This window comes from Pipistrellus kuhlii, unplaced genomic scaffold, assembly GCF_014108245.1.
Source record: "Pipistrellus kuhlii isolate mPipKuh1 unplaced genomic scaffold, mPipKuh1.p scaffold_m20_p_3, whole genome shotgun sequence".
Taxonomy (NCBI): domain Eukaryota; kingdom Metazoa; phylum Chordata; class Mammalia; order Chiroptera; family Vespertilionidae; genus Pipistrellus; species Pipistrellus kuhlii.
This window is the reverse complement of record NW_023425529.1, coordinates 29,805,613-29,832,376: the sequence shown is the minus strand read 5'-3', so window position 1 is coordinate 29,832,376 and position 26,764 is coordinate 29,805,613. Positions and strand designations below refer to the sequence as shown.

The 26,764-nt window shown below is 39.7% G+C and overlaps 1 protein-coding gene across 11 annotated transcripts in view; it reads right to left on the bottom strand.

Annotated features, from left to right (window-relative positions):
* The window catches only part of PPFIBP1 (PPFIA binding protein 1), a 169,445-nt gene that overhangs the window by 95,825 nt on the left and 46,856 nt on the right, over positions 1 to 26,764 (bottom strand). For 10 of the 11 annotated variants that reach the window (XM_036454644.2, XM_036454647.2, XM_036454646.2 and 7 more), the window contains exon 2: positions 16,864 to 16,955. The gene's annotated coding sequence lies outside the window, so the exon portion shown is untranslated. Of the gene's footprint in view, positions 1 to 9,924; positions 10,055 to 16,863; positions 16,956 to 26,764 lie in introns of all 11 variants that reach the window. The other variant, XM_036454645.2, reaches the window with a different exon arrangement.

The following is a 26,764-nucleotide window of genomic DNA, read 5'->3' as shown; positions in this document are numbered from 1 at the left end:
CTGAGGGAGAGATGAGGATAGGAAAGTAAAGAAAAGCCTAAAATCAGGATCCTCAAAGAGTGTGAGTGCCTCTGTTAATGAGTATGGAAACTTTGCATTTACAATCGGGTTATTTTTGGTAAAAGGACTTGAGTCCCATGAATGGGTAATTATGGATCCCATGTTGTCCAGGTTGCACGTATCTCACTCCTCATTCATTTCCTTGGTAGACAATAGGACAGGCAACTGGCAGACAAAGAACAAGTACTATAGAGACCTGCTCAATCTCGTCAGATAAGTCGAAGAAGGAGGACACTCATTCTAGTACACAACCCCTCTCCTTCTTCAACTTCAGGTGGGTCTTCCGCTGGCTGAGGCAGCGAGTCCTCTCCTCATTTGGGGGAAGAGGGCATCCCAAGAAGGCTCCCGAGAACCCCCATAAGCTGACACGAAGGAAAAGACTCTGTCACAGAAGCACCAAAATCGAACCTCTAGGACCCATTGAAGGAGAATACCCTGAATCACCAAGTTTTAAAACTTTTTAATTGCCCCCATTCTACAATCCCCATGAATCATCTCTCCCCATCACCAATAAACAAAACACATATTCATTCTTATAATCCATGTCTTCTTCTTCCAGCTCACCATCTTGACTCAGGCTAACAGTTATATATCCTATCTAGAAGACTGAAATATATTCTCTGGGAATTTTAAGCAGTATCATTCTTCTAACATGAAGGTGTCCTTGTTTTTCTCTTTTTTATTGTATTTTTACCCTATTTTATCATTACCCCAGATCTTTGTTTTCAGAAGGTAGCAGCAGTATGTCCCATCAGATTCCCAGCCTGGCAGTATGATTTTGGTTGAACTTTTGGGGCTCAAGCACGAGGCAGTGGGTACTTGATCACTCAGGAAGGGCTTCAACTGGCAGTGTTTCAGGAGTTCAGACAGTCCTTCTGATGCTCCTAGGGGACCTCATTGGTTCTAGCATGCGTCACCTTGGCTATAATAATAAATGGTCCATTTAGGAGGAATGTGAGGACGGGGAATGCTACTTAACCACTCTAAACCACACTTTCCTAATCCATGAAATGGAAAAGATGATAATACATATCTCATAGGGTTATTGTTAGAATAAATGAGATAATATAAGCAATTCATAAATATCTTTATTGTTGTTGTTGCTATTATTCATTCTCCCCAGATGTCTTCATCCAAGAGACATCCAAGAGGAAGAATTTAAAAGTCAATAATCATTGTAATATTTCCAACATAGAAGCAGTATTTACTCAAAGGTTTGGGTTTAGGCAGATCTTGACTCAATCAAGTCCTCTCCCAGACCATTCTCCACTGTGCCCTCTGATAATTCCTTCATGTCATTAAACTTTCCTCTAAAGGTCACTTTCTTTGAATAATCTGTCCATACTCCCCCTCCTTGCACTGACTTCTTCCCATTATTATTCTTAACTCACCTCCCTAATTCCACTACCATCCTATCCTCCTCATTCACCCACAGCTACTCAAAACTCTCCTTCTTCAGCTTTTGCTACTTCCTACATAATCTTTTGAGTTCACGTAGTAAAGTGTATAATTCTTTAGTCCCAAATTCCTTCGGTCTCTCAATTTCAATTTCCTTATCCAATTCCTTCCTTTTTTCCTTCCTCCATTCCACAAATATTTAGCACACAGGAGTGACAGATACTTTTCTGGCTTACCCAAAACAAAATAAAAACAAATTCTAACTATGGGTTCAAATGGCTTATCATTTAAGAGATAAAGCCATGTAAACACATGACTATAAAGAGGTATAGATGAGAATAGTCTTATGAGGTACACACTGGGTACTAAAGAATAATCAATTCAACATGAGAAGGTTGATTTAAAAGGTTTTATATATCAGAGTTCCCTTGAGTTACAAATATCGTCAGTTTAAGCCACTGGATAAAATGGTGTGGAAGTAAGGAATGTGATCTGGGCAGGTTATATGTGAGAGACAGTGGATATGATATTCCCCAAGGAAGGACAGTCCCATGAGAGGAAAGAGATTAAAGAATAGGGCCTCCTTAGCAATATATGCTCCTTGGTCACACTCTGAGTTTCTTCAAAGTTAGACTCCTCATTTTATCCACCCCTATGAGAACATTTTTCTATTTGACTAGCTCTTCCACCTTCACTTGTTTTTTGACTTCACTAAGACTTTGAGTCCCTTTACCATATTTGTGCCAAGATGTTCATTCACTTCCTTCCAGGTCCAACCTATGCATCTCCTTCCCAAACTGCAGCATATATACCACGTCTAGCAGCATTCAGAATGCCTTGGTCTCTTCTTTTCCTAGATATATATATATTTTTTAATCTACATTCCCCCAATTTACCAACAGGATACTCTTGCTTCTCATTAGGGCCAATCCACAAAACATAGGGACTACTTTCTCCATTCCCTGGAGAATTTCCCCTAATACCTTCCCAAGTCCCCCACTGCCAGGGGAACCTGTTCTTAAAGACTGTATTCTAGGGTTACTATGAAGCCAAGACTGATCCTTCTAGATAAAGTTGACCATGCCTTTCCTTAAACTGTCCCCCAGCCCCCACTCTGCCACCCCCACACCATGACTTGTACTTTTCAGACTTCTCTACATGATTAATTCCCCTAATCTAGATTCTGACCTCTTGAGCACCAGGTCTTAGTTTGTTTTTTACTACAAGAACCTAACACAGTATCAGGTACAGAGAGGTCTTTCTGCCTCTACTAGTATATGACCAGCAGTGTTAAAAGCAGGGACCAGGCTGTGGTGGGGGGAGGGGGGAGGTAGGAAGAAGAGAAAATGACAGCCTGTGAAAGCTCAAGTGAGGTGGGAACTACAGACTGAGAATCCTAAGACTAGAGGAATTTAGCAACTAACTTGGAAATTTATTTCAACAAATATACACGGAGCCTTTATGTTTCTTTAGAGACCACAATATGCCTAAAGATGGATGGTATCTACCATCACAGCACATATAACCAGAGTTTTGTTATCATTATAAGTAAAGCTCTAAGAAAAACTCAATTAAAATGAACTGGTTTTAAAAGATTGCCCACACTAAATAAGTGTTCCATAAACCTGCTTGACAAGTAGGAAGGTACCTCTGTGATTCAAGCAATGTACACTACAAGTCCTTACACTAAATATTCTTTGCAAAGAATCAGAATTCTAAATATTCTTTCGAGTTGGCATGCTATCTCTCAGAAAGCAAGTCAAAGTGTTTAAAAACAGGATACTCTCTAATTTTGAGATGGATGGAACTTATATTGCATTGCCTAAAGTCAATCTTTTCCTAATACTGCAACAAAAAGAATAACACTGCTTTCAAAAGTGAAATAACATCCTCATCAGATAACACTGAGTCACTGAGTGAGCCAGTCAGCAGCGGGGGAGATATGAAAGCCTTAGGATAAATTCCCAAAAGGATTATAAGCCTACATCAAGAAATCTCCCCATTAAAAAAAATCTGTTTACTATCCCATCTTTTAAAAGAATCCCATGGTTTTGATACTTACTTGATTTCAATCTAATAAACCTCATAAAGAACTACTTTTGAGGCATTTTCAAATGAGAGGGCAAACATCAAATAGCTTTTCAGATTGTAACTGTTGAATGAAAATTCATTTCATTCTTAGTGTAGAAGGAAATAAGAATGGCAGTTTGTTTTTCCTCATCTGCATCAATAAAGATTTATTATTTTAAGTGCAAATCCCCAAACTAAGCATTCATGTCCCCTCCTTCCCTCCCTCTCTCTCTCTCTCTCTCTCTCTCTCTCTCTTCCTCTCTCAGAAATTTCCTGTACACAAAGTAAAAGAAGATACTTTGCCCATTTTACATTTAACATATGTTTGCATAGTTGTATTCAGATTTCATTTTTATCAAATTCTCTGCCACCTATTTGAGGCCTAGATTTTTTCCCTCCAAACAGGGATGGGAATGAAAAAGAGACTTTTCCCCCAGTAAAGTGACTTCAAAAGTTCAATGAGCACCATGCTGCAGCCACCAACATAACTGATTCACATAAGGATCAAAAGTGACTGCTAAAGCCACTGGGCGAATGACTGACTGTTGGGGAACAAGCTATGCATATGGTCTCCAAGAATTTCCCCACAGGTTGTTTATTCATTATCAAGGAGATTAGGTAACTTTACAATGGAGAGGTCCAGCCAACACCAACTTCATCAAATAATTGAAATTATCCTGCCTAAAATAAAAAAAGCATCGAACAGACCATAAAACCTCAGAGAGAAGGCAAAGGGTGGGTGGCAGGAGATTAACCAAAGAACTTGTATGCATGCATAGAAGCATAATTAATGGACACAGACACAGGGGAGGGGGAGGGCATGTGGTGGGGGGTGGGAGTGGCCAGAGAAGGGTCAATGGGGGGAAAAGGAGATAATTACATATATAATACTTTAAACAAAGAATTTTTAAAAAAACAAATAAATAAAATTTGCCTGCCTAACCTCATATCATGTACCTTCTGAAGAGAAGCACTGTGTTCTTGCTAGTAATGTTTACCCAGAATGTAATCATTAGGAATCCAAGTCAGATGAACCCAGGGTGAAAGGCACGCTTCCAGACAACTGTCTCAGACTTTTCAAATATGTGAATGTCATGAAATACCAAATAAGAAAAGAACAAAAAGAGGCAGGGAGATAAGACGGTTCATAAAGGAGATGAAAGAGACATGGCAATCAATGGCTATAAATCATCGTTCATTGAATCCTTGATCAAATCTATAGAACAATGATAAAATGTATTTTGTAGTTGGAAACATCTGAATATGGATTGTATATGAGATACTTTCAAATGGTCCATCAAAAAATGTAAAATAGAGAAAGCTCTAACCGGTTTGGCTCAGTGGATAGAGATTTGGCCTGCGGACTGAAGGGTCCTAGGTTCGATTTCATTCAAGGGCATGTATCTTGGTTTGGGGCACATCCCCAGTGGGGAGTGTGTAGGAGGCAGCTGATCAGTGTTTCTCTCTCATCAATGTTTCTAACTCCCTATCCCTCTTCCTTCCTCTCTGTAAAAAATCAATAAAATATATTTTAAAAAATAAAATAAAATAAAATAGAACAAAAGTGAGAAAGCAAAGATGAGAAAAATATTAAGGAAAACTCCATTAAGTAGAAAATCCAGAACCCTACTATTAAAGAATTAGATTTGCTTTGCTTGTGTGGCAGAAATATATTTTAAAAATGTACATATTTAAAGCACGAAAATTTTAATTAAAATAGTCTTAGGTATTAATTTGATTTCTCCAGTGATATTAGCTGAACAATTCTTTAATCTACATTCATTCACTTATTCTGGCACCTGCCTTTGGATTCACCACTGGCTGCAATGAATTTTCAGTCTCATGGACTGAAACATATTCATCCCGTAAATCCCTCTAACCATGAAAAGACAACTTGGTCCCATTGAAAGCAGGTGAATGTCTGGGCATTTTTCAAAAACATTTCAGATTTCAGGAGATTATTTAGCTTTTGTTGAAATGTAAAAGAATAATTTTTGCCCAGTGGGAGGCTAGGCTCTCTGCCCTCAAATAATTACAAGTTTCAAAATCTGGATAGCTCGTGTTTACCTTCAATAGAACTTCTTGGATATTTTCTCTGATTCTCACAATCAGGAACAGCTTGCTACTTATAATACCAATTCCTGCAAGTTATTTTGACACTTCCTTTTATTTTGAGCAGTGCCAGATTGTTCTGCTTCTTCCAACCTGAGAAGCAGCATAAGCATCAAGTCACCATCATATGCACTGAATGTACTGGAGGATTCTTGAGAGCTAAAGAGAGTGATGCTATAATCTTTATTAACCTTTTTGTTGCATACCCCTTATGTGATTAAAGCCATAGAGTTTTTTCTTAAACAAATGCACACATTCATATATACTAAACACTTTACAAACAATTCAAAAAGTCCAGAGTCTTTCTGGATCCTCTAATCAATCCTAGGTTCAAAAGCCAAATTCGTATAGAAGACTTCCTGGCTTCAAATCCCAGGTCCTCGCTGATTTGCTGTGGATCCTTGGCAAGTTACTCAATCCCTCTGGATTTTCCATTATATCTATAAAATGTTATACAGATAGTCTTGAAGTGTTGTGAAGATTTAGTAAAAGTGCTTGGCATGTTGTAAATGCTTACAAAGTTTAGCTGATGCTAGTTGCTGTCATGTATTTCCTTTGTTTTAAAAACCTGCCACGGCTCTGGCTGATATGGCTTGTTGGTTGAACATCATCCCATGCACCGAAAGATTGCAGGTTCGATTCCTATCAGGGCATAGGCCTGGGTTGCAAGCTTGATCCCCAGTGTAGGACATGCAAAAGGCAGCCAGTCAATATTTCTCCCATACATTGATGGTATTTTCTCTCTCTCTTTCCCTTCCCCTCTCTTTAAAATCAAGAAAAACTTTTTAAAAAATCTGTCATGATCCCTAATAACTACAGAATTAAGTCCAAGTAAATTGCCATTAAATATAATAGGATCCTGAGATACTTTTCCAGTCTTATTTTAACAACAAGGGCCCAGTGCACAAATTCATGCACCTTGAAAGGAACTGTGGGCTACTTTGGGCACAGGGGTGAATTTCAGCCCATCCTCCACTCCCCTGGCTGGCCCCTCCACCACAGCCCCTGGTCCCTACATCTGCTCCCATGTGCTAATGACACCTGCCCATTGATGGCACTGAGTGATTGAAGCAGCACCAGCAGTGGGTGTGAGCGGGGGCCAGTGCCATCAGTGGGTGTGAGCCATGGGCTGCTGTCCTGATTGCCCCTCAGGAGTAGGGAGAAATGGATAAGTCCTTAGGGACAATCAGGACCGGTAGCTGCCACTCACACCCGCTGACAGTGCTGAGCGATCAGGGCTGGCGCCAGGCACCTGCAGCGAGTTGAGCAGTGGCTCTGGAACTGGCAGCAGGCATGTGTGCAAGCAGCAGGTGCGAAACCTAGTAGGACCACGGAGCACAGGAGTAAAGAATTTTCAGTGACCACCAGAGGCTCGCCCAGATGACAGTGACCAGTGCACTGCCTTGGTCTGGCTCCATCATCCCACTGTGGCCAATGCCCGCCATATTACACACGTCCCCCTGGTAGTCAGCGCACATCATAGCGACCAGTTGTTAGATTGTTCTGTTGTTCCACCATTCGGTCTATTTGCATATTACGGTTTTATATATATAGATGCTCCCTCTCGACTCTGACACTTCTTGCAGTACTTGTCTCCTATTGTTGCTCCCTGTACTTTCTTCCAGCCTCAGTGCCTTTGCTTATATGGTTCCCTCCCCTTGGAACTGCCCTAATGTTACTCCTTCCTTTTGCCCTGCTACCTACTAAACTACCCCCAAATGACCCTTCAAGCACAGGATAAATTCAAGCTCTTCTATGGAACTGAGCAGGCTGGAAATAGCCACCCCTTCCTTTATGCTACCACAGCACTGCCTGTAGTAAGTGCATATTTTATCCTGTTTTAAAGAAAAGTGTTTCCATATCTTTCTCTCTCATTAGACAAAAGCCCCTGTGTTCCGCTTATCTTTGCATGCTCCAAAGCTCTTGGCCCCATTCCCTGTACACAGAAACTCCATGATAAACATTTGGTGAAATAAATGGTTAATCTGCAGGAAATAATTAAACAGATAATATCTGAAATTGAATGTCATTTCCTCTCACATAAAATTTAACTAGCTTCTCCTTTAATTAAATCTAGTCCCTGGATGTCGATATCAGGGGCCAGGGAGCATGGCATAGTATAGGTGTTTCCTGAGTGGAAAAGCTGTTTTGCACAGCAGGCAAAGCTAATGAACACAAGCACGGCCACATCTTTCTACTTGTCTGAACAAAGAAACTGATATTCTAACCTCTTTTTTATTTAAAAGTGTTTTTTTATTAATGCCTTCACATTTCCAAATCTTCCAGGTAATGTGTAGATTCATTCACTTGTTTAAATACATTTACGGAGTATTAACATGCCAAAGACTGTGCACAAAGATGAGAATAATAGAGCCTCCTTTGAACAGCACATACCTGTGGGCAAGATGTGCATCTCACCAGACAGCATAGAAGCTATAATCTGAACTAGAGCTGAGAATGACCTGGGATAAGGAGCAGATATCGCAGGCCCAGGGAACAGCCTGCGGGAAAACCAGAGTCCTAAGAGGCATGCTTGGGAGACAGTGGAAAGTCCAGTTCCGCTTGAGCAGAGAGTGGACTTCAGTGCCATGGTAAGAGACCGCAGTCTGAAGTGTAGGGATGGAACCAGATCACTGCGATGTTTTGATTGTATCTGATGGGACGAGTGCAGTGTTTGAAGCAAGAGGTGGAGATGATCAAATCTGTATTCTAGACTGACGTTTCTAGTAACAGCAGTGTAGGAGTGTGGGGACTAAAGTGGAGAGAAGCTGGTAGCAGAAACTCCAGAGAAAAAATTTCAAACCAGGCTCCATGGCACGATAGAAGAAAGAGTCAAATTCTTGTTCTAGCCCTTAAGTAGTTTTCTCAGTATGGTTGGTGGTACTCCTGTTCCTTTCTCAGGCCCAGCTCTGATACACTTCATGCTACACCAGCTCTAAGGCACTACTGTTTCTGACAATTAGTAACCACTGACTTGAAAAGTGGATGGGAAATTATCTAAGCTGAAAAGAAGCACCAGACTCCTAAGGTGTCCTAAAGTGGACGGTAAGGCATCATAAGTAGGTTTCTCTTTGCTCTTTCATTCGTTCATTCGCTCACTCACTCACTCGCTCACTCATTCATTCATTTAGTGTTCATTCACTCGCTGAGGTCCCACTATGTGCTGGCCATTATTACCCTTCATACCAAGGACATGGAGATACACAGGACATTGTGCCTATTCTCTAGATGTTCAAAGCCTGGCAGAGGGTTAACTGTCACCTGTTCAACAACAGGATTTAATAACTGGGCAAGTTGTCCTTGACAGTCTTCACCTTACATGAGGCTGTTTAAAATTGTGTCTGGATATCAGTCACCATACCAGCTGGTAACTCATTTTTTACCTTAAATGATTAGTTTGCTACATAAACTGTGGAGCTGGCTCCTGCCACAACAATCAGTATTATTTCATATGATACAGTAGACATATGTCAATATGCCCACCATGAAATCTATTCATAACCTCAAAATCAATGCTAATGGTGCTTCATGGACATCACAGGGCAGCCAATCATTTGAGTTGCCCGTGAGCACAGTCCCAGCTGAGGTGATGCTCTACCTTCTTGTTGCAGCTCAGTTGTTTTTTTGTTTTTGTTTTTGTTTTTAATATATTTTATTGATTTTTTACAGAGAGGAAGGGAGAGAGATAGAGAGTTAGAAACATCGATGAGAGAGAGTCATCAATCAGCTGCCTCTTGCACACCCCCTACTGGGGATATGCCCGCAACCAAGGTACATGCCCTTGACCGGAATCGAACCCGGGACCCTTCAGTCCCCAAGCCGACGCTCTATCCATTGAGCCAAACCGGTCTCAGCTGCAGCTCAGTTTTCATACTACAAACAAGTGTCCTTGTTTTTCCACTTTTTGTATTTTTCGTTGGTGATTTTCAAGTTTAAAGTGGCCCCAGGCATACGGCTGAAGTGCTGCCTCGTGTTCCTAAGTGCAAGAAAGCTGTGGTGCACCTTGCGGAGAAAATGCCTGTGTTAGATAAACCTTGCTAAGGCATGAATTACAGCATCATGAGTTCAGTGTTAATGAATGAATAATATTAAGTAAGGTCCCTTTAAACAGAAACAAGGTTACATATTGATCAGTTGAGAAAATGTCATGACAGCAGCTCACAGGAACCTAAGCCTGTACATCCCCTACAAGCAAGGACTCAGTATAGAAATGATAGCAAGAATTGACTGTTTTATTTCAGGTATTAGGTAAAGAGCGCAAAGAATCAGCCATAACACACTGACGTTTTTCAGCTTCGCCGGAAACAGAAGTCACTTTCTGGATCCTATAACACTCCAGTAGAATTAGTATTTTCTGTCCCTCTATAATCGCTCACACAGTTTCACAAGAAGTGCTTGCTGCGCTGCTGGTTAACTAGGGCTGTGGTCGGCAAACCGCAGCTCGCAAGCCACATGCGGCTCTTTGGCCCATTGAGTGTGGCTCTTCCACAAAATACCCGGGCTGGACGAGCCTGTTTTGAAGAAGTGGTGTTAGAAGAAGTTTAAGTTTAAAAAATTTGGCTCTCAAAAGAAATTTCGATTGTTGTACTGTTGATATTTGGCTCTGCTGACGAATGAGTTTGCCGACCACTGAACTAGGGGAAGAAAGAGAAGTCACCAGGCCAGGGGGTGCTGTGGGTCAATGTAAATGTGTTGCTGTTTTCTCCTGAGAGAGGTCTTATACTCGAAGTTCTGCTACTTTTTGTTGTTGTTGTTTTTAGCAAGAAGGGAAGGGAGAGGGAGATAAAGAGAAACATCACTGATGAGAATCATTGATTGTCTGCCTCCTGCACGCCCCTTACTGAGGATCGAGGCCAAAACCTGGCATGTGCCCTGACTGGGAATCAAACCAGCAACCTTTCGGTGCCTGGGATGCTGCCCCACCAACTGAGCCACACCGGCCAGGGCAGCTCTGCTGCTTCTTGGGGGCCACTTATTTCCTGCTCGATATTTGGTTTTTATCTCCCCCAACAACACACGAAGCCCAAGTTGGGTACAGGCCTGATCAATTTAGACTGTGACGCCAAAAAGTTAACTTTTCTCAGCAAATAATCCATTCTTTAATTTCTAAAAATGTCTAAGCAAGACCATTTAATCCCACCAATCACCCAAGGCTTTTGAGAATGCCTCCGGAAGCATGCTGCCCTGTGGGAAAGCTAACCTCCTCCTCCTGCAGGAAGCACCTTCGGGCGGCAGTGTGTTGGAGGCCGGCTTCCTGACTCAGGAATTCCATGCACAGAAGCAGTCATGGAGCGCTCCATCCGTCTTCTCGACGCCTTCCCAAGCTGAGACTGTTTATGTGTTACACAAAGCAGTCATCCGATTACTACTGAAAACCTTCCAAGCACGATGAGAGGCCACGGCAAGGAGCAGGAACAGCTCATCCAAGGCAAGAAAAGCTAGATCCAAAATAAATCCAGCACAAAATGCCCAGAATAGCCCAGAAAGACAGCTGATGACCTTTTCCTCTAAAATCTCTTAATATCACAGCGTCAAATGGCCCAGGCAGCTGAAGCCAGGCGCATAATTACTACCATGAGGGTAAAGGAGTAAAGTGAAAACGAACATACAAATAAGAAAAGCTGATCACATGATGACAACTTGTGCTTTGGAATACAAATTGAAACACAGAAGACAAACGCAATTATCGGATTGTGCTTAGGAGTCAGCCATTGGCGAGGGAAGACCTCTCAGTTCAAGATAATAGTCACAGGAAACTGTCAAGGCTATTTCAAGCTCTGAAAGCTACCACATTTTCTAAAGAGATAGTATATATATATATATATATATATATATATATATATATATATATATATATATGTGTGTGTAGGGGGGTTTTTCCCCCCTAAAGACTAAATGAATCCTGCTACAATGGCTGTAAACCACCACACACACACACACACTTTTTAAAAATATATATATTTTATTGATTTTTTACAGAGAGGAAGAGAGAGGGATATAGAGAGAGTTAGAAACATCGATGAGAGAGAATCATCTATCAGCTGCCTCTTGCACACCCCCTACTGGGGATATGCCCACAACCAAGGTACATGCCCTTGACCGGAATTGAACCTGGGACCTTTCAGTCTGCAGGCCTACGCTCTATCCACTGAGCCAAACCAGTTTCAGCAAACCACCACATCCTTAACTGAAGTCTCCTCTTGGCTAAACCAGCTCTGGGCTGTGGTTTGAGGAGAGGACAGCATTATGGAATCCAAGGAACACATCCTGGGAACCCCTGATCCAAAAGCCTCGAGCTGCTGCTACATGAAGATTTAAGAACTATTGAAATCCCTTCTTCCACTTCTTCATTCCTGAAGTAATGCACAGCCTTGGCTAATTGATATTCTGGTGCTAGAACCCTGGTTTCCCAAGAATACCGTAATATTAAAGCACAGATCCACCAAGAGTCAACATTCCCTTGAGCCTTCTCCCTCCTTCCGAAAAAACTAAGTGCCATCAGAGATGTGAGGGCCTCCTAATTAAATGTATGAATGCATTTTGAAAGAAAAACACTCCACTGATTCAATTACAGAGCGAGGGTGTGCTCACACCCACGACACAAACACCTCCCCACACATTTTGCTAAACGTGCAAACATTTCCTTTCTGTTTGCAATTGTATGCTTGCATGTCTGTATTCAGAAGAAAAAAATCAAACTCACTGACTGCCAATTTTCAAAGGGGCAAGGAGAGACCAAAGCAACCGAGAATAAAGACGGCCACCTTCACCCTGGATTTGGGGGGGGAGGGTGGGGGGAGGGGGGGGGCTTCGTTGCCTGGAGCGTCGTCCCATACACCAAAAGGTGGTCCATTCCCAGTCGAGACACATACCCGGGTTTCAGGTTCAATCTCAGTTTGGGGTTCATGAGGAAAGCAGCTGATTATGTTTCTCTTTCACATGGATATCTGTCTGTCTCTCTCTCTAATATGAATCCTTTAATAGTTTGAAGCAAATAAAATTTAAAAAAAGAAAAGAAAAGACTTCTAGCTTCAGCAGCTCTCAAACCCCATCCACACCCTCATGCACAAAAGAAATGTATGCTTGAAGGAATGGCTCTAAAAGCAAAACTACATCTCCATTCAATAGTAAAGATGACCTTAGATATTTGGTTGGAGAGATTACTAAAGGAGAAAAAATGGAAGTTTCATGATGAAAAGAAATTCACTTATGCATTGTCTCAAGTTATAATGAACCAATGAAACCACCTAAGTGACACACAAGTCCAAGTAAGATTGTTTCCCCCAAGTTTTCTCAGAATTTTTAGTATGAATTGCCTAGAATAAAGAATATTTGAGCCCTCGCAGGTGTGGCTCAGTTGGTTGAGTGTCATTCCATGCTGGTCAGGGCACATGCTCTGTTTCTGGCTGGATCCCCAATAGGGGACCTGAGGAAGGCCGCCAATAGATGCTTCTCTCATTGATGTTTCTGCCTCTCCCTTCCTCTCTCTCTGAAAATCACTAAAAATACTTAAATAAATAAACCATTCCTTCCCCCATTATCATAAATACCAAAATCTGCTGTCACAAGAAGCTTTAACTTGAGACAAAACCTGAGAAAGAATCTAGCATTTAGAAAAAACACAAACACATGCAAAACTTAGTATGTATTCCATTTACAGGGTTCCCAGAATCCTCCTCTGCCTCAGAGTCCCAATCTAAACTAACTTCCCAGTTTTACATATGAGGAAACTGGAGTCTGGGGTGAATGCTATACCTGAAGGTCCACAGCTAGTAATGGAGAAATCAGAACTAGAATTTCACAGTCTTTTTTTTAAAAATATATTTTATTGATTTTTTACAGAGAGGAAGAGAGAGGGATAAAGAGTTAGAAACATCAATGGGAGAGAATCATTGATCAGCTGCCTCATGTACACCCCCTACTGGGGATGTGCCCGAAACCAAGGTACGTGCCCTTGACCGGAATCGAACCTGGGACCTTTCAGTCCACAGGCCGACGCTCTATCCATTGAGCCAAACCGGTTTTGGCTAGAATTTCAGAGTCTTGGGTCAAATGTTCTTCTTGACTCAAGTCACTATCACAGTTTCCTTTTCAGAACACAAGATTATTCATTTGATGGATTATAATCCCATCGACAGCAGAATCAAGCTTAAGCTACACCCTATGCCCCTCAAGCTAACTCGGAACTTGCCAACAGGTGGAAAGATGTCCCTGACCACAGGCAGTTGGAATGGACACCCTATGATGGCTGTAGTCTTCAGCGGATCACCCACATAGCCTCTCCCCAAAGGCCCTTGGAAAATAAGGACACTTGTTTGCAAAATGCCTGGCAAGAGTCTCATTTTCTTCTGTGCAAAATGACCTAATTTTCCCAGAAACCAAGTCTTCACTGGTCTCTTCTTCAACTAACCAAGCAAAGCAGTTCCCAAAACCAAGAGTGTCTTCACTCACTCACGCTGGGGAGGGGCATGGCAGGGAACATGGACAATTCTTTTCTTTATCTTTGCTCTGAGTTTCAGCTTAAGGTGAGGCAAGCAGGAAAATGTTTCTGCTAGTGTTCACCATATTTAAAAAAGAAACAACGCTTACCTCCTATTTTTAAGAAGTGATCTGAAAACTCCTGAGAAGGATCAGATACAGAGTCAAAATATATTAAGAACAATGGCCATTTTTAGTGCTAGTGCAATGCACCCAAACACCACTGCAGTAAAGTGTCACAGCAAACCTGAGAGGTGGGCATATTAGATCCTCATTTTACAGACGAGAAGGCTGACCGAAAGGGATCATGGGCAAAGGTGGCAGTGAAGCGATGATCTGAACACAAAACAATCTCAACGCAAAACCCACAAGCTCACATCCTGTATTTGTTTTTTAAAAAAATACATTCCCCCCTAATTTAGTGATTTCATTGATTAAGTTCATTTTTGGCTTCAGGATCTATACTTTAGGTATTGATTTTTCAAAGCTCCCTTGAAACAAAAGTTAAACTTAGTAAGTTTGTTCAGAAAATGCGTTGAGAGCCCCTTCTGAGATCCAGGCTGCCTGCTCAGATCCATTTTTATTTCTCTGTTCCTCTTCGTAGGCTCTTCAGGTCTCTCATGCTGATTCCTCCTCTGGTTGTCACTTTTCCAGGCTCTTGCTCTAACTGGTGAAATATCCTTCTAATTTTTAGGGGAGCCCAAACACCTCCTTCTTCTGGGTCTATTTTCTCTTCCTCTTTGCAATCCCTTCTTGTACCCAACCAAAGCTCTTCGGTGATAGAGAGCAAGCTTTATCACACCACAAACGTAGCAGAGAGGGCTTCCACTTGGCCAAATGCCCAATGTGACCCAAGAAACATCTTACTCTCTTCCTAACTAGCCTGCTTAGAACATCCCATTGAAACAGACAAATCATCTAGCCACCTAAAATCAACCTGCTGCTTTCACAGGTGTCTACTTCAGCACCACTCCACAGAGACGCAAAATCTTAACGACTGAGTGGTCCCTAAACACATAAAACACAATCATCCTAAAAATATATTCACAAAAATATCCAATGGAGCACTATTTGTAATACATCCAAATTGGAAAACTACCTAAATATCCACCAAATGTAAAAGAGATGGATAACTAAGTACCATAATAGCAAGGAAAATGAAAAATGTAAACTATATGTAATATCATAGATGAATTCCACAAACATGGTAAGGAAATTGAGCCAGACACAAAGGAAGATATACTGTATGATGCTATTTACATAAACTTTAAAAACAGGCAAACTATTTAATGAATGGCATTCAAAATCAGAAAGTAGATTATTCCTGGGAGCATTAGGAAAGAGGGTGCTGGGTGCTGTTATTCAGCTGTGTCCACTGTGTCATAATTACCCCAGGTAGCCATCCACTTATGATCTATGCTCTTTCCTCTACATATAAAATACGTCGATAAAAAGCTGATTGAAAAAGAACCTGGGGAACATCTGGTCCGCTCTCCATGGTTGGCATAAAAGTAATTGTTTCCCATGGCAATTAAATGTCTCAAGGACACAGGAAATCCAAGGAAAGGCTGGGATTGAACATTAGGTCTCTTAACTCCCCATCTAGGTACCAAAGCTACCTCTCAAAGGTGGAAGGATGTTTCTCCAACTCAGTCCTTGTTGTGACTACAGCCACGGAAGGATTAGGATCACATTCGTAGTAAGACTACAACCCAGACATTTCCAGTCTCCTACCGACAGATGCGCCATAAAAAGCTTTAAACACTATTTAGGATGTGGTGAATCGGAAAGTTAGACAACGCTGTGCTCACACCCCAGGCTCTGCCACTTACTAGCTGTGTGACCATCTGCACGCTTCTTGCCACTCTCTGAATCTCAATTTCCTCATCTAGAGCACTAAAATATTAACTCCTGTCGAAACCGGTTTGGCTCAGTGGATAGAGCGTCGGTCTGCGACTGAAAGGTCCCCAGATTCGATTCCCGTCAAGGGCATGTATCTTGGTTGTGGGCACATCCCAAATAGGGGGTGTGCAAGAGGCAGCTGATCGATGATTCTCTCTCATCGATGTTTCTAACTCTCTATCCCTTCCTCTCTGTAAAAAAAAATCAATAAGATATATAAAAAAATAAAATATTAACTCCTACTTTGCAAGGTTGGCAGGAGGACGATATAAGGCAATATTGTCCAAGCAGGACCTGGTTTGTGCAAGCACTCAGAAAAAGTAGTCATTGAATGAAAATTGAGCTGAATTAGTCCAGTGCTTGTTACTTAGTACAACGTCAATAAAGAATTGTCATTGTTATTACTGAGTAAGAGAAACAGGGAGGGAAGGAGTAAGTAAGCCTAAATGAAAACACTTCACTTTTCTAAGCCTCTAGGGTCCTTAATGGGTTGACCAATTCTCACTGACTTAGATGGATGGGGCACTATAATGGTCTGAGATAAAGAACCGTAAAGGATCTGAAGAGAAGACGGTGCTTTTTATGTTACCAGGTCTGTCTTTTCCTTCTCAGTAACAGTCACAACAGGCCTAAATTCTACAGCCATCTATGTCAGGCATATTACTTTTAGAATTAAAAAAATTTAAATGGGTGGGTCATAAATTATCATAGGCATAATGAGTAGATGGACATAGTCAAGTAACTTTACTAGTGGGAAAAAATTACACACCGAGTGTCCAGAAAGGTAATTGCAGGCTTTAGAGATGTGCAAAACAAACAATGATGATAAGTGCGTTTACTTACATTAAAAAGTTAAGATTTAGCACTGATTTCTTCTTCAGCTCTTCAAATCTTGCTATGCTTATCAGCAAACCAATCCATAAAGTTCTTCAATACTGAAAAGATATGGAAAAGAAAAATTAACACTAATTTCAAATGATTGCATACCAGAAAAAAAAATCCATAGATGTGTAAGTTGTGTGTAAGCAAAGAAGATAACACGTGTTTTAAAAAATGTGTTAAGGACCAAGAGATTTAACTGATTATCCTTCCCTTTTTCCTTCTACTGTTTTCTCTTCCCCATGCCCTCCTCTTCCTTCCTTCTCCCCATCCGGCACCGCCTCCCTCTCTTCTTCCTTACTTCCTGTTACTGGACAACCTCAAATATTCCTTGAAGCTGGAGTTTCTGCTGAAACCATCAGCATTAAATTTTACAGTCCAAAGTGCCTGACACATGTTAGGTCCTCTATGAATGTTTGTCGAGTAAACAAAGAAACCACAGTTTTCCAATATCTCTTTACGATGTTAAAAATGAAGAGATTTATTATTTTCTTGTTCAACAAGAATAATATGTGGACAATATTGTAGAAACATACACACTGTGTTTGAGACGTGTTTCTGATGGATTCCCTTTTAAATAATATCTACTTAAGAAAAAAAAATTCCCATTAGTAAGTATTTCTATGGAGATGTAAATTCACACCATTATAGTTATAAAATATAGTAAAGGTAATAAAGGAATATTTAGGAGATGTAAGCTCCTTTTGAGGTGCTCACTCTTCGGACACCTCAGGATTCCCTCCATCTACATGAGAAAGCAAAGGAGCTCCAAGTTAAATACTAGAAACACAACCTCACATGTGATCTCAAATGTATGTATAGTTGGGGCCAGTCCCAGACAAGATTGTGGGGTAGGAGTGAAGCATTTTCCTTCTTTTATCTGAGCCTTTGAGGAGTCAGTGACTCCAGATGTTTCATTAAGTAGGGAAAATAGGATCGGCACCAAAGTTCTAACAACTTGATAACTTGATGGATATCCTTCCTGGGACATTTTCATTTAAAATAAAATAAAAAAGATCTTCAGAAGACAGGTGATTGACACTAAAATAAAATGCATTACTGACAATGGCATTTCAAGCACCAGTGGGGGATATGGATTGTCTTGAGGGAATTTATTGACTCAAGTTCACATCTATCCATTGAGCTTCCCCTAAAGCTGGTTTCATGTATGACCCATGTACAGGGGCAGGCAAAACAGGAGGTTTACAGTTGTAATACAAAGAACAAATGCAAGAACTGTTTCACATTCTCACAATCTAGGTAAATTTTAAGCACTTAATGATGCATACATAGGCAAACTCGACTTCAAGATTAGTGTGTGCTCCGAAAGCAAAGTTCTATTAATCAGCAGTTTTCAAAGTACATGCTTAGGAGCTCTCTCCCATGAGTGCTTCTGAGAATGGAGGCAGGAGAGTGTGTGGATGTGGAATAGTGGCTGAGCACATTATTATTGCTCTTATAATTTGATCCAAAACTTACTAGGAGAAGAGGTTTCTTGAGCTGCTTATAAAAGGGTTGAAGCTAAATGATGATTAAAGCTAGAATACAAAAAGCCCAGTGAATTCATAGCTTAACACAGCTGACCTAGCACAGTAATCATACCAAAATCCAAACACCCTCCCTAACGAAGCCTTTTTGGAGGGAAAATGTGAATTCTAAGTTGGGTCCCAGAACACAGGTCATCCTGGATCCAAGCAGGCAGGACACAGGCCTTCTCTTCCTTCTTACTCAGTGCCTTTGTCCTCTGCCCTGGAACAAACACCTATACTTCCACGAGGACTGAACCAACAGTAAAGGGGTGAGAAGAGGGTAGAGAGGGCCTGTGGATATTCCAGAATGGGGGAGGTGGGGGGCTCCAGCAGGGAGTAAGACACAGTGGGTTTCTGTGAGTCAAGCACTACCCCAGACCCTGCCCCAAACATCACCAGCCTCCTTGCTAGAAATTATATGTGCAAAGCTTACACATATGCACATGCCTTTTAGGAATGAGGAAGAGAAAGCCAGTGGAACTGTTTAAAGAAAAGAAAAAGGTATACCTATGTTCTGTAAGACCAAATTCAAAACAACACATAAAATTAGGAAACATTTTTTTTTAAAAGAAGATTCTAAGAAAGCATTGCCTGAACTTGCTCCAGAGGAATTCTCTGAACTAAGAGGCATTGAGTATATTTATCCCTCCCTCAGCACAGAGCTCCGATTATTTGACTCAACCAGGACTGAATACATAAAAACATTTATAAACATAAACCACTGGTTTTTTGAGTTTCCATCATGAACCTTGTGTAAGTCTATCAAAGATGCCCTTTGTTATACAGTTTTGACCAAATGCAAGAGATTTTAGTCATTTCCTCAGAAACAGACATGAGCTATAAATACGAACAAACCAACACAGCCAGTCACTCACAAAAAAAAGGCTCACTGACGAGTTTAATTTAAAAACAAGAACACATTATTAAACTAAAAAAATAAGCCATGAAAAATCCAAATCCATGCAAACATTCTTAGCAGAAAAACTCAAAGTGTAATGACAAACTCAGTGTAATGACAAAGATAATTACAAATAGCTTTCTATTTGACTCTCAAATTTTTCCTATACAGAATTTTCAAAAACAAAAGTCTGTATTTGTGTTCACTTAATAAAGCAAACCATTGACATCCTGCCCAAATCTCAGAACATACATTCCAAGAAAATCCTCCAAACCATTAAATAAATGACTTTTTGTATATCACTTTGTGATAGAAAACACTACTATTGCTTATTTTCGAAATTCCTTTGATATTCTAATCTAACGCATGACCTTTATAACTGAGAGTAACATGTTAAGACATAATCATTAGGAAGTGAAGTTACTATTTCTTATAACAATGTCATATTTTTTCATTTAAAACTAAACCAAAATCCAAAGTCTCTATTCACGTATGATGTAAGTATCTAAAGCAGGCGTCTGAACCCAGGACAAATATGGCCTGTCACCTATTTTTGTAAATAAAATTTTACTGAAACATAGCCATGCTCATTTACTTACATATTGTCTATAACTGCTTTTTAATAATAATAATAATAATAATAATTATTATTATTATTATTATTATTATTATTAAAGAGAGAAACTTTAATTGGTTGCCTCGGACAGAGGATTGAACTTACAAACTAGGTATTGGTATTCCTTGATTGGGAATTGAACCCACAGGCTTTTGGTGTATGGGAAGACACTCCAACCAACTGAGCCAACTGGCCAGGGCTAGAGCTGCTTCTGCAATGACAGAGTGAAGTAGTTTCACCAGAGGCTGTACCAGGTGTACCGGTTGATAATGCAGATTTTTTCAATAGATGGAGTCACACATATGTTGATACATATGCTATTTGATATGTATGCTATTTTGTTGTATTGACAACAAGCTTCAAAATTTCATATGTCAATTTTTCTGATGGTGTTAACATCATAGATATTTTTACACTTAAAAATGTCAAATTTCATGACAAAAAAAAGATCATCTGCGGGAAGTTTTAATTCATTACTTTATTTTGAAGAAAGGTGCTGTTGAAAGTTATTGTATACTTCGGGAAACTTATGGTGAACATGCTCCATCTCAAGATACTTGTGAATGCTGGTTTAAATGCTTTAAAAGTGATTTTGATGTGAAAGACAAAGAACATCTAGGTCAACCAAAAAAGTTTGAAGACCAATAATTACAAGCATTATTGGATGAAGATGATGAAGATGCATGTCAAACTCAAAAAAACAACTTGCAGAAAGATTAAACATGGCTCAGCAAATAATTTCCAGTCATCTACAAGCAATGGGAAAGATTTTAAAGAAAGGAAAATGGGTGCCACATCAACTGAATGAAAGACAAATGGAAAGCCGAAAAGTCATCAGTAAAATGTTGCTTCAACAGCACAAAAGAAAGTCGTTTTGCATGGAACATGGCTGGCGATGAAAAGTGGTTTTATTTTGAGAATCCCAAATGCACAAAATCATGGGTTGATGCGGGTCAACCATCAACATTGACTACAAGGCCAAATCGCTTTGGAAAGAAGACAATGCTCTGCAAGAGACTCTCTAACTGGTGGGATCAGTAAGGTGTGGTGTGTTATGAGCTTCTAAAACCAGAAAAATAATTAATACTGATTGCTACCAACAACAAATAATCAATTTGAACCACACTTTGACCATGAAATGACCAGATGTTCCAGAAGACACAGCAAAGTAATTTTGCTTCATGATGACGCACCATCACACACTTCAAAACCAGTTAAAGACACGTTAAAAGATCTTGCCTGGGAAGTATTAACCCACCCGCTCTATTCACCAGACCTTGTTCCTTCAGATTACCACTTGTTCCGATGGAAGGTACATGCACTTTCTGAGCAGCACTTCAAAACATATGAGGAATTGGAAAATTGGGTCTCTGAATGGTTTATCTCAAAACAAGAAAAGTTCTATTGGGACAGTATCCACAAATTACCTGAAAGATGGGGGAAATGTATAGCTAGTGATAGACATTACTTTAAATAAAGCACCTTTGATGTTTCTCTTGAAATTATCATGTTTTCTTTTATTATAAAATCCACGTTATTAACAGGTACATCTGGTAAGAATTGCAAAGTATAAAATATTTATTAACTGATTTGACCTTCTAGGAAAAAGCTTGCTGACTTCTGATCTAGGAAACAGCTACCTCAGTGCACTAAATCTTGAAATAAGAAACACTAATCCTGGTTTAGTCACCTTGCTGGATACTACCTAAGTCATTTAACCTTTAGCTACTTTAATGTTCTCATTTACAATACAATAACAGACAATATTTATTGGGAATTTATGTATCAGGCACTATTCTAAGGGCTTTACTCTTAGTAAATTAACAACAAAATCTCCTGTGAGGAGAGTAAATGAAACTGAGGCAGAGGGGTTAAATAACTTGCCCTAAGCCACATCACTGTTAAATGGAAAAGTCAGGGTCAGAACCCAGGCAATCCAGGTCCAGAGCTGGTAGTATTCATCTCTCTGCTACACTGATGGTCATTTTTAATTGACCAATGTTAGTTAAAAACAGAACAGTACACCTCTGCACAGTTTAGGATAAGATACCTAAGACTATAAATGGATTTCCATAGACTTTTAAGACCCATCTGATTTTCAAGATTTTTAAGATTAGGGCTAACCTTGGGATACTAGGAATATAAAAGCCCACAATATCCTTTTTTTTCTTTCTTTCTTTCTTTCTTTCTTTCTTTCTTTCTTTTTTTTTTTTTTTTTTTTTTTTTTTTTTTTTTTTTTTACCACAAATAATAAAGTAAAAAAAATCAAACTAACTGAGCAATGTCTGTCTGCCTTCCTGTTGGTGAGTGAGGCCTCTCCGGGCAGTTCAGCCCTTCAGAAAGGCTTCGGGACACAAGCTTAGGGAGGGACCTTAAATCTCCCACATTTGTTCCCATCTAGTCCTGTTGGTGAGTGAGGCCTCTCCGGGCAGTTCAGCCCTTCAGAAAGGCTTCGGGACACAAGCTTAGGGAGGGACCTTAAATCTCCCACATTTGTTCCCATCTAGTCTTATCCTCTGCCTGCTTCCATCTGGGAAAAGGCTGAGCAAACAGAAGTTATGGAAAAAAATTTTAATAGCTTGGCAAGAAGAGCTCTATCCAGGGAATAACAGTCACATGAAGATGTCCCCGCGTCAAACTACCCCCACTTCCCGACATGCCCCAGGATGTTTGGAGCAAATGCGTCACCTACATGTGAACCCGTGCTCTTTTGTACTAAAAGATAGGTTTATCTGATCCAAATAAAATGAGGGGAAAATATACTGCTAGATTAGTCATCACCAAGTTCACATTTATTGTAGATAGAGGTGGTCTTCACCATCTGAAAACATACATATCCTGTACTCCCCTATTTTCTCTTTCACCACCAACATCGCATCCAGTGAAGCGGCCACATCTCTGTGCTAAATATTGTGGGATACAATCTGCATTTCCTGGGAGGACTGGATTCTCGCCGTCCAGTAGAGAAACAGGTACACAAAGGACTACACTAAAGCTGCATGTTCAAGGTTCAAAGTGCTGTTGGACTGATTAGGGGATCCAAAAAGACTTTAAAGAGAAGCCATCAATGAGTTGGACCTTAAAGAAAGGGGGAAACAGAATGTACTCAAGTTTATAAAGTTGTAGGGTAACCAGATAGGATAAAAATTTATTATCAGAAATTTTAAGACCCAACAGACATGGGTCCAAAATCCTGGCTCCCTTTCACTAGAAATAGGGATTGTCAGAGTTATGATCAAATAAATCAGGTTGATGCTAACCATGCTGAAAACCAGATTTGCGACCAGTTTCATGTCTCAGTCAAATAACAAAGCCTTTTCATTACGTCCCTACATAGTCTTTCCCTTCTCTCACTGCCAACAGCATTGAATATTTCAACCCATTCATTCATGTGGGCATTTAATCACATATGGACTTTCACTGTTTAAATATTCTAGAAGGTTGTGTTCCCTCCTCAATAAGACTTTGTTATCAAAGAATAGCTCCTTTCAAATAGACCCTTGGCATTGTCGAATTTTAGGTCCAAGGTCCCTGACAAATAATGCTAGTTTAGCTGAGAAGCAAATTTAAATTATGAGGTCGGGCTGTTTGGCTAGTAACACAATGCCCAGCCAACCATAAACATCTGTATTCCAACATGGCTTTGCTTTCTGCCTATCCATTAACTCATATGAACTGAACTAAAACATCTTTCTTTGTGCAATGGTCAGGGAAAAAAGCTAACAACTAGGGTTAGTGATGGAAGGAAAGATCAAGTTAAGCAGCACAAGAAAGTGGTGGCTCTTAGCCAAAAAAAAAAAAAAAAAAAAAAATAGACATTAAAGTGTTTAATAAATTACACATTCAGTATATCTGCAAATCTGAGGATGAACAAAGAGCTTGAACTCTATCCCTTATGTTTTAAAAAGGGTTAGTGTATAGTTTTTTTGTGTGTGTTCCCACAATACCAAGCACTGTGCTATAACTACTAGCTAAATGAATAATGTGATGATCTCTGATGTCCCATAGTCCTTAGTGAACCTATTTTTCATGCCACAATCAAATGGATTATAGTCAAGTTTCCCTCAAGACTCCAGGATTGTAGCATTTGCAATGTCTACTGACATATTACATCAAATAAAGCCCCCATATTTTTAAGTTACCATGTTGCTTCACAATCATATTTGCAGTGTTTAGTAATGGTTGCCTTTGTCTTTAATGCTAGTTTTCATGCATAGCTTTCTTTGCCAATACCGGCAAACTATTTTACTTCCCTCCAAGAAAATTATAATTCAAAGATGCTAAGCAATTTTGGAATTCAAAAGTTACGTTTTGAAAGTGTTGACTGAATTGAATGGAATTATTAAAGCCTTGCCATAAGGTTATATATCCTAGTAAAAATAAACATATGCCTGGCTACATGTGGTGTGGGACAGTATTCTGGGGCTGGGTGTGAGGGGATCCACATGGCTCAGCTTTTTCTTTGTGGCAAACATTAAACTTTATTTTTTATGACAAATATCATGACCTATAGTGAAAGTATTATATAACAGTGGATAAAAATGTTTATATAAAAATATTATGGACTCTAATATAAAATTTTCCTAACACTATATTTATACAATGGGTTTCAATTACATTTTGGGCAAGAACTTTAGAATAGATGTTTCCATTAGTTGCACAGATCTTGAAGCATAAGGGTTTTGGTAGAAAACAGAGGTTGCTGACCATATGGTCAGTCTTGTCCTCAGAGAGAAAACTTATACAAATATTCTTAAATATGTCCTATCCCTTGAAAGTGGAGGAGAAACAAGTGCACTGCCTTTAAAATTTTAGCTGTGATAGCCAAGAAATTCCATAGGTTCAAGTCTTTTATCAATAACTAACATGCTAATCCAAATATCATTCAAAAAATATGAAGACAAGCCACTACAATTCCACAAGCATAATGAAAGAGCATTTTGAACTAGTGTGAAATTTGTAACAGTGATTGTCTTTAATAAAACAGTGACTTCAACCCACCGGTACATAACACTGTCAATACACTGGCCTATAACACTGTCACGCCAGGAGAACTGCGAGAACCAGCAGACCTCAGTGAGGTCTTCGGGCTGCGAGAGGGGTTGGCCCATTATGAACGTGATCATCGCTGACCCAGCAGGAACTGCAAGGACCCTTCCCTTTCAACTTCCCACATGAAATAGATGTCTTCCCATTGTCTGACTAGGACCATGATCTCTGCAGCAAGTGTGTTTTAAAAAGAGGGTTTTCTGCCTAAAATAGGTCTTACCCAACAACCGTCTATTAGAAATCCTGTCAAGCAACATAAGACCCTGGAGTTTTATGGACATATTTAAACTGGAATAGGACAGAAACACTGCAGGTAAAATATCTATTTGATTTTCAGCTTCCATATTCAGAAAGACATACTGACCTATAAATCCTCTCAACCTCAAGAGAGAACCCACTGCAATTCTATAGGATGGACTATTTAATGCTTTGCTACCCACATACCCATCGCCACTGATAAGAAGAAAAAAAATACAAGAGACATAATGCAGCTCACTTCTATCGTGAAAGACTTTTGTTGTGTGCTTGTTTTGTTTTTTTAAACTTCACCTGAGAATATGTTTATTGATTTTAGAGAGAAAAAGGAGTGGGAAGAGAAAGGGAGGGATAGAAGGCGGGGGGGAGAGAGGTAAATATCCGTCGATATTATGTTCTATGCAACCTTTGTGCATACTGATTTTTTTAGGCAAATTATTTCCTAAGATAAATGCATTGGAATGTTATTCCTCTTACCGCAATAGAGCATTAATGTTTTCCTAAAATACAAAAGCATTAAATACAGTGCCACCAGCAATTCACTACCAGACTGAAACTGTGTTAGGATTTTTTGTTTTTGTTTTTCATTTGGTATTTGAAATGGTAACTCAGGGCTGCTTAATATACATTTCTTGTAGTGTATATGAATGAAAGTCCCCCATGATTTTATTTATATAGTTTCTCGTTTGAGACAGGAAGAGAGAGAAAACCTGCAAGTCCCAGAAAGTATATCATTTCTTCCATGAGTATTTCAGTATATCTCTCAGAACGACCATTTAACTGTAAGACTATTATCCCACACCTCAAAATTAGTAATAATCCTTATTGTTAAGAAGAGGTATTTCTATTTCAAAAACATCACATTTCCAGTCAATGAGCACATTTCCAATTGCCTTATAAAAGCCATATTTTCAAAAACCATTTGTTTGTTCTCATTAGAGTCCACAATTGTGGTCAGTTGATAGATCTGTTAAGAATTTTTTAATCTGTAGGTTCCACCCAACATCTCTTTTCTTTCTCCTTGCAAATTACTTATTGAAGAAACTGGCTTGTTTGTCCTGTAGAATATCCCATAACTGATTATGTTCCTAAGTGAAATTTAACATGCATCAGCTCCCCATCAAAATTCAGGTTGGTTAATTTTTTTCCTGTCCCTTGTGGAGAGGTAGATATGTAGATGTAGATAGCTCATGGACTGCTGAACAAAAGCCATGTGCTTTTCTATTCTGCTGACACTGAGTAATAAGGAAGAGAAATAGGGACCATTTTTTAAGGATCCTATAAAACTATCTTTTAGGCAAGAACAGAAGTTGAACCCTGGGCTTATAAAGTAGTACAGGGTTGTGAGTCCCCAAAACACAAAGCTTACTCTTGTTTTATTTTTTATTAATTATTGTATTATTTTCTATGCAAACAACTGTAAATCTACTTTTACCCCCTTCTGCCTCCCCCCCCTTCTTAAATCACAGAAATGAGAACAGGAAACAAATGTTGCAGAATGATCCTTTCCTCCCCTTC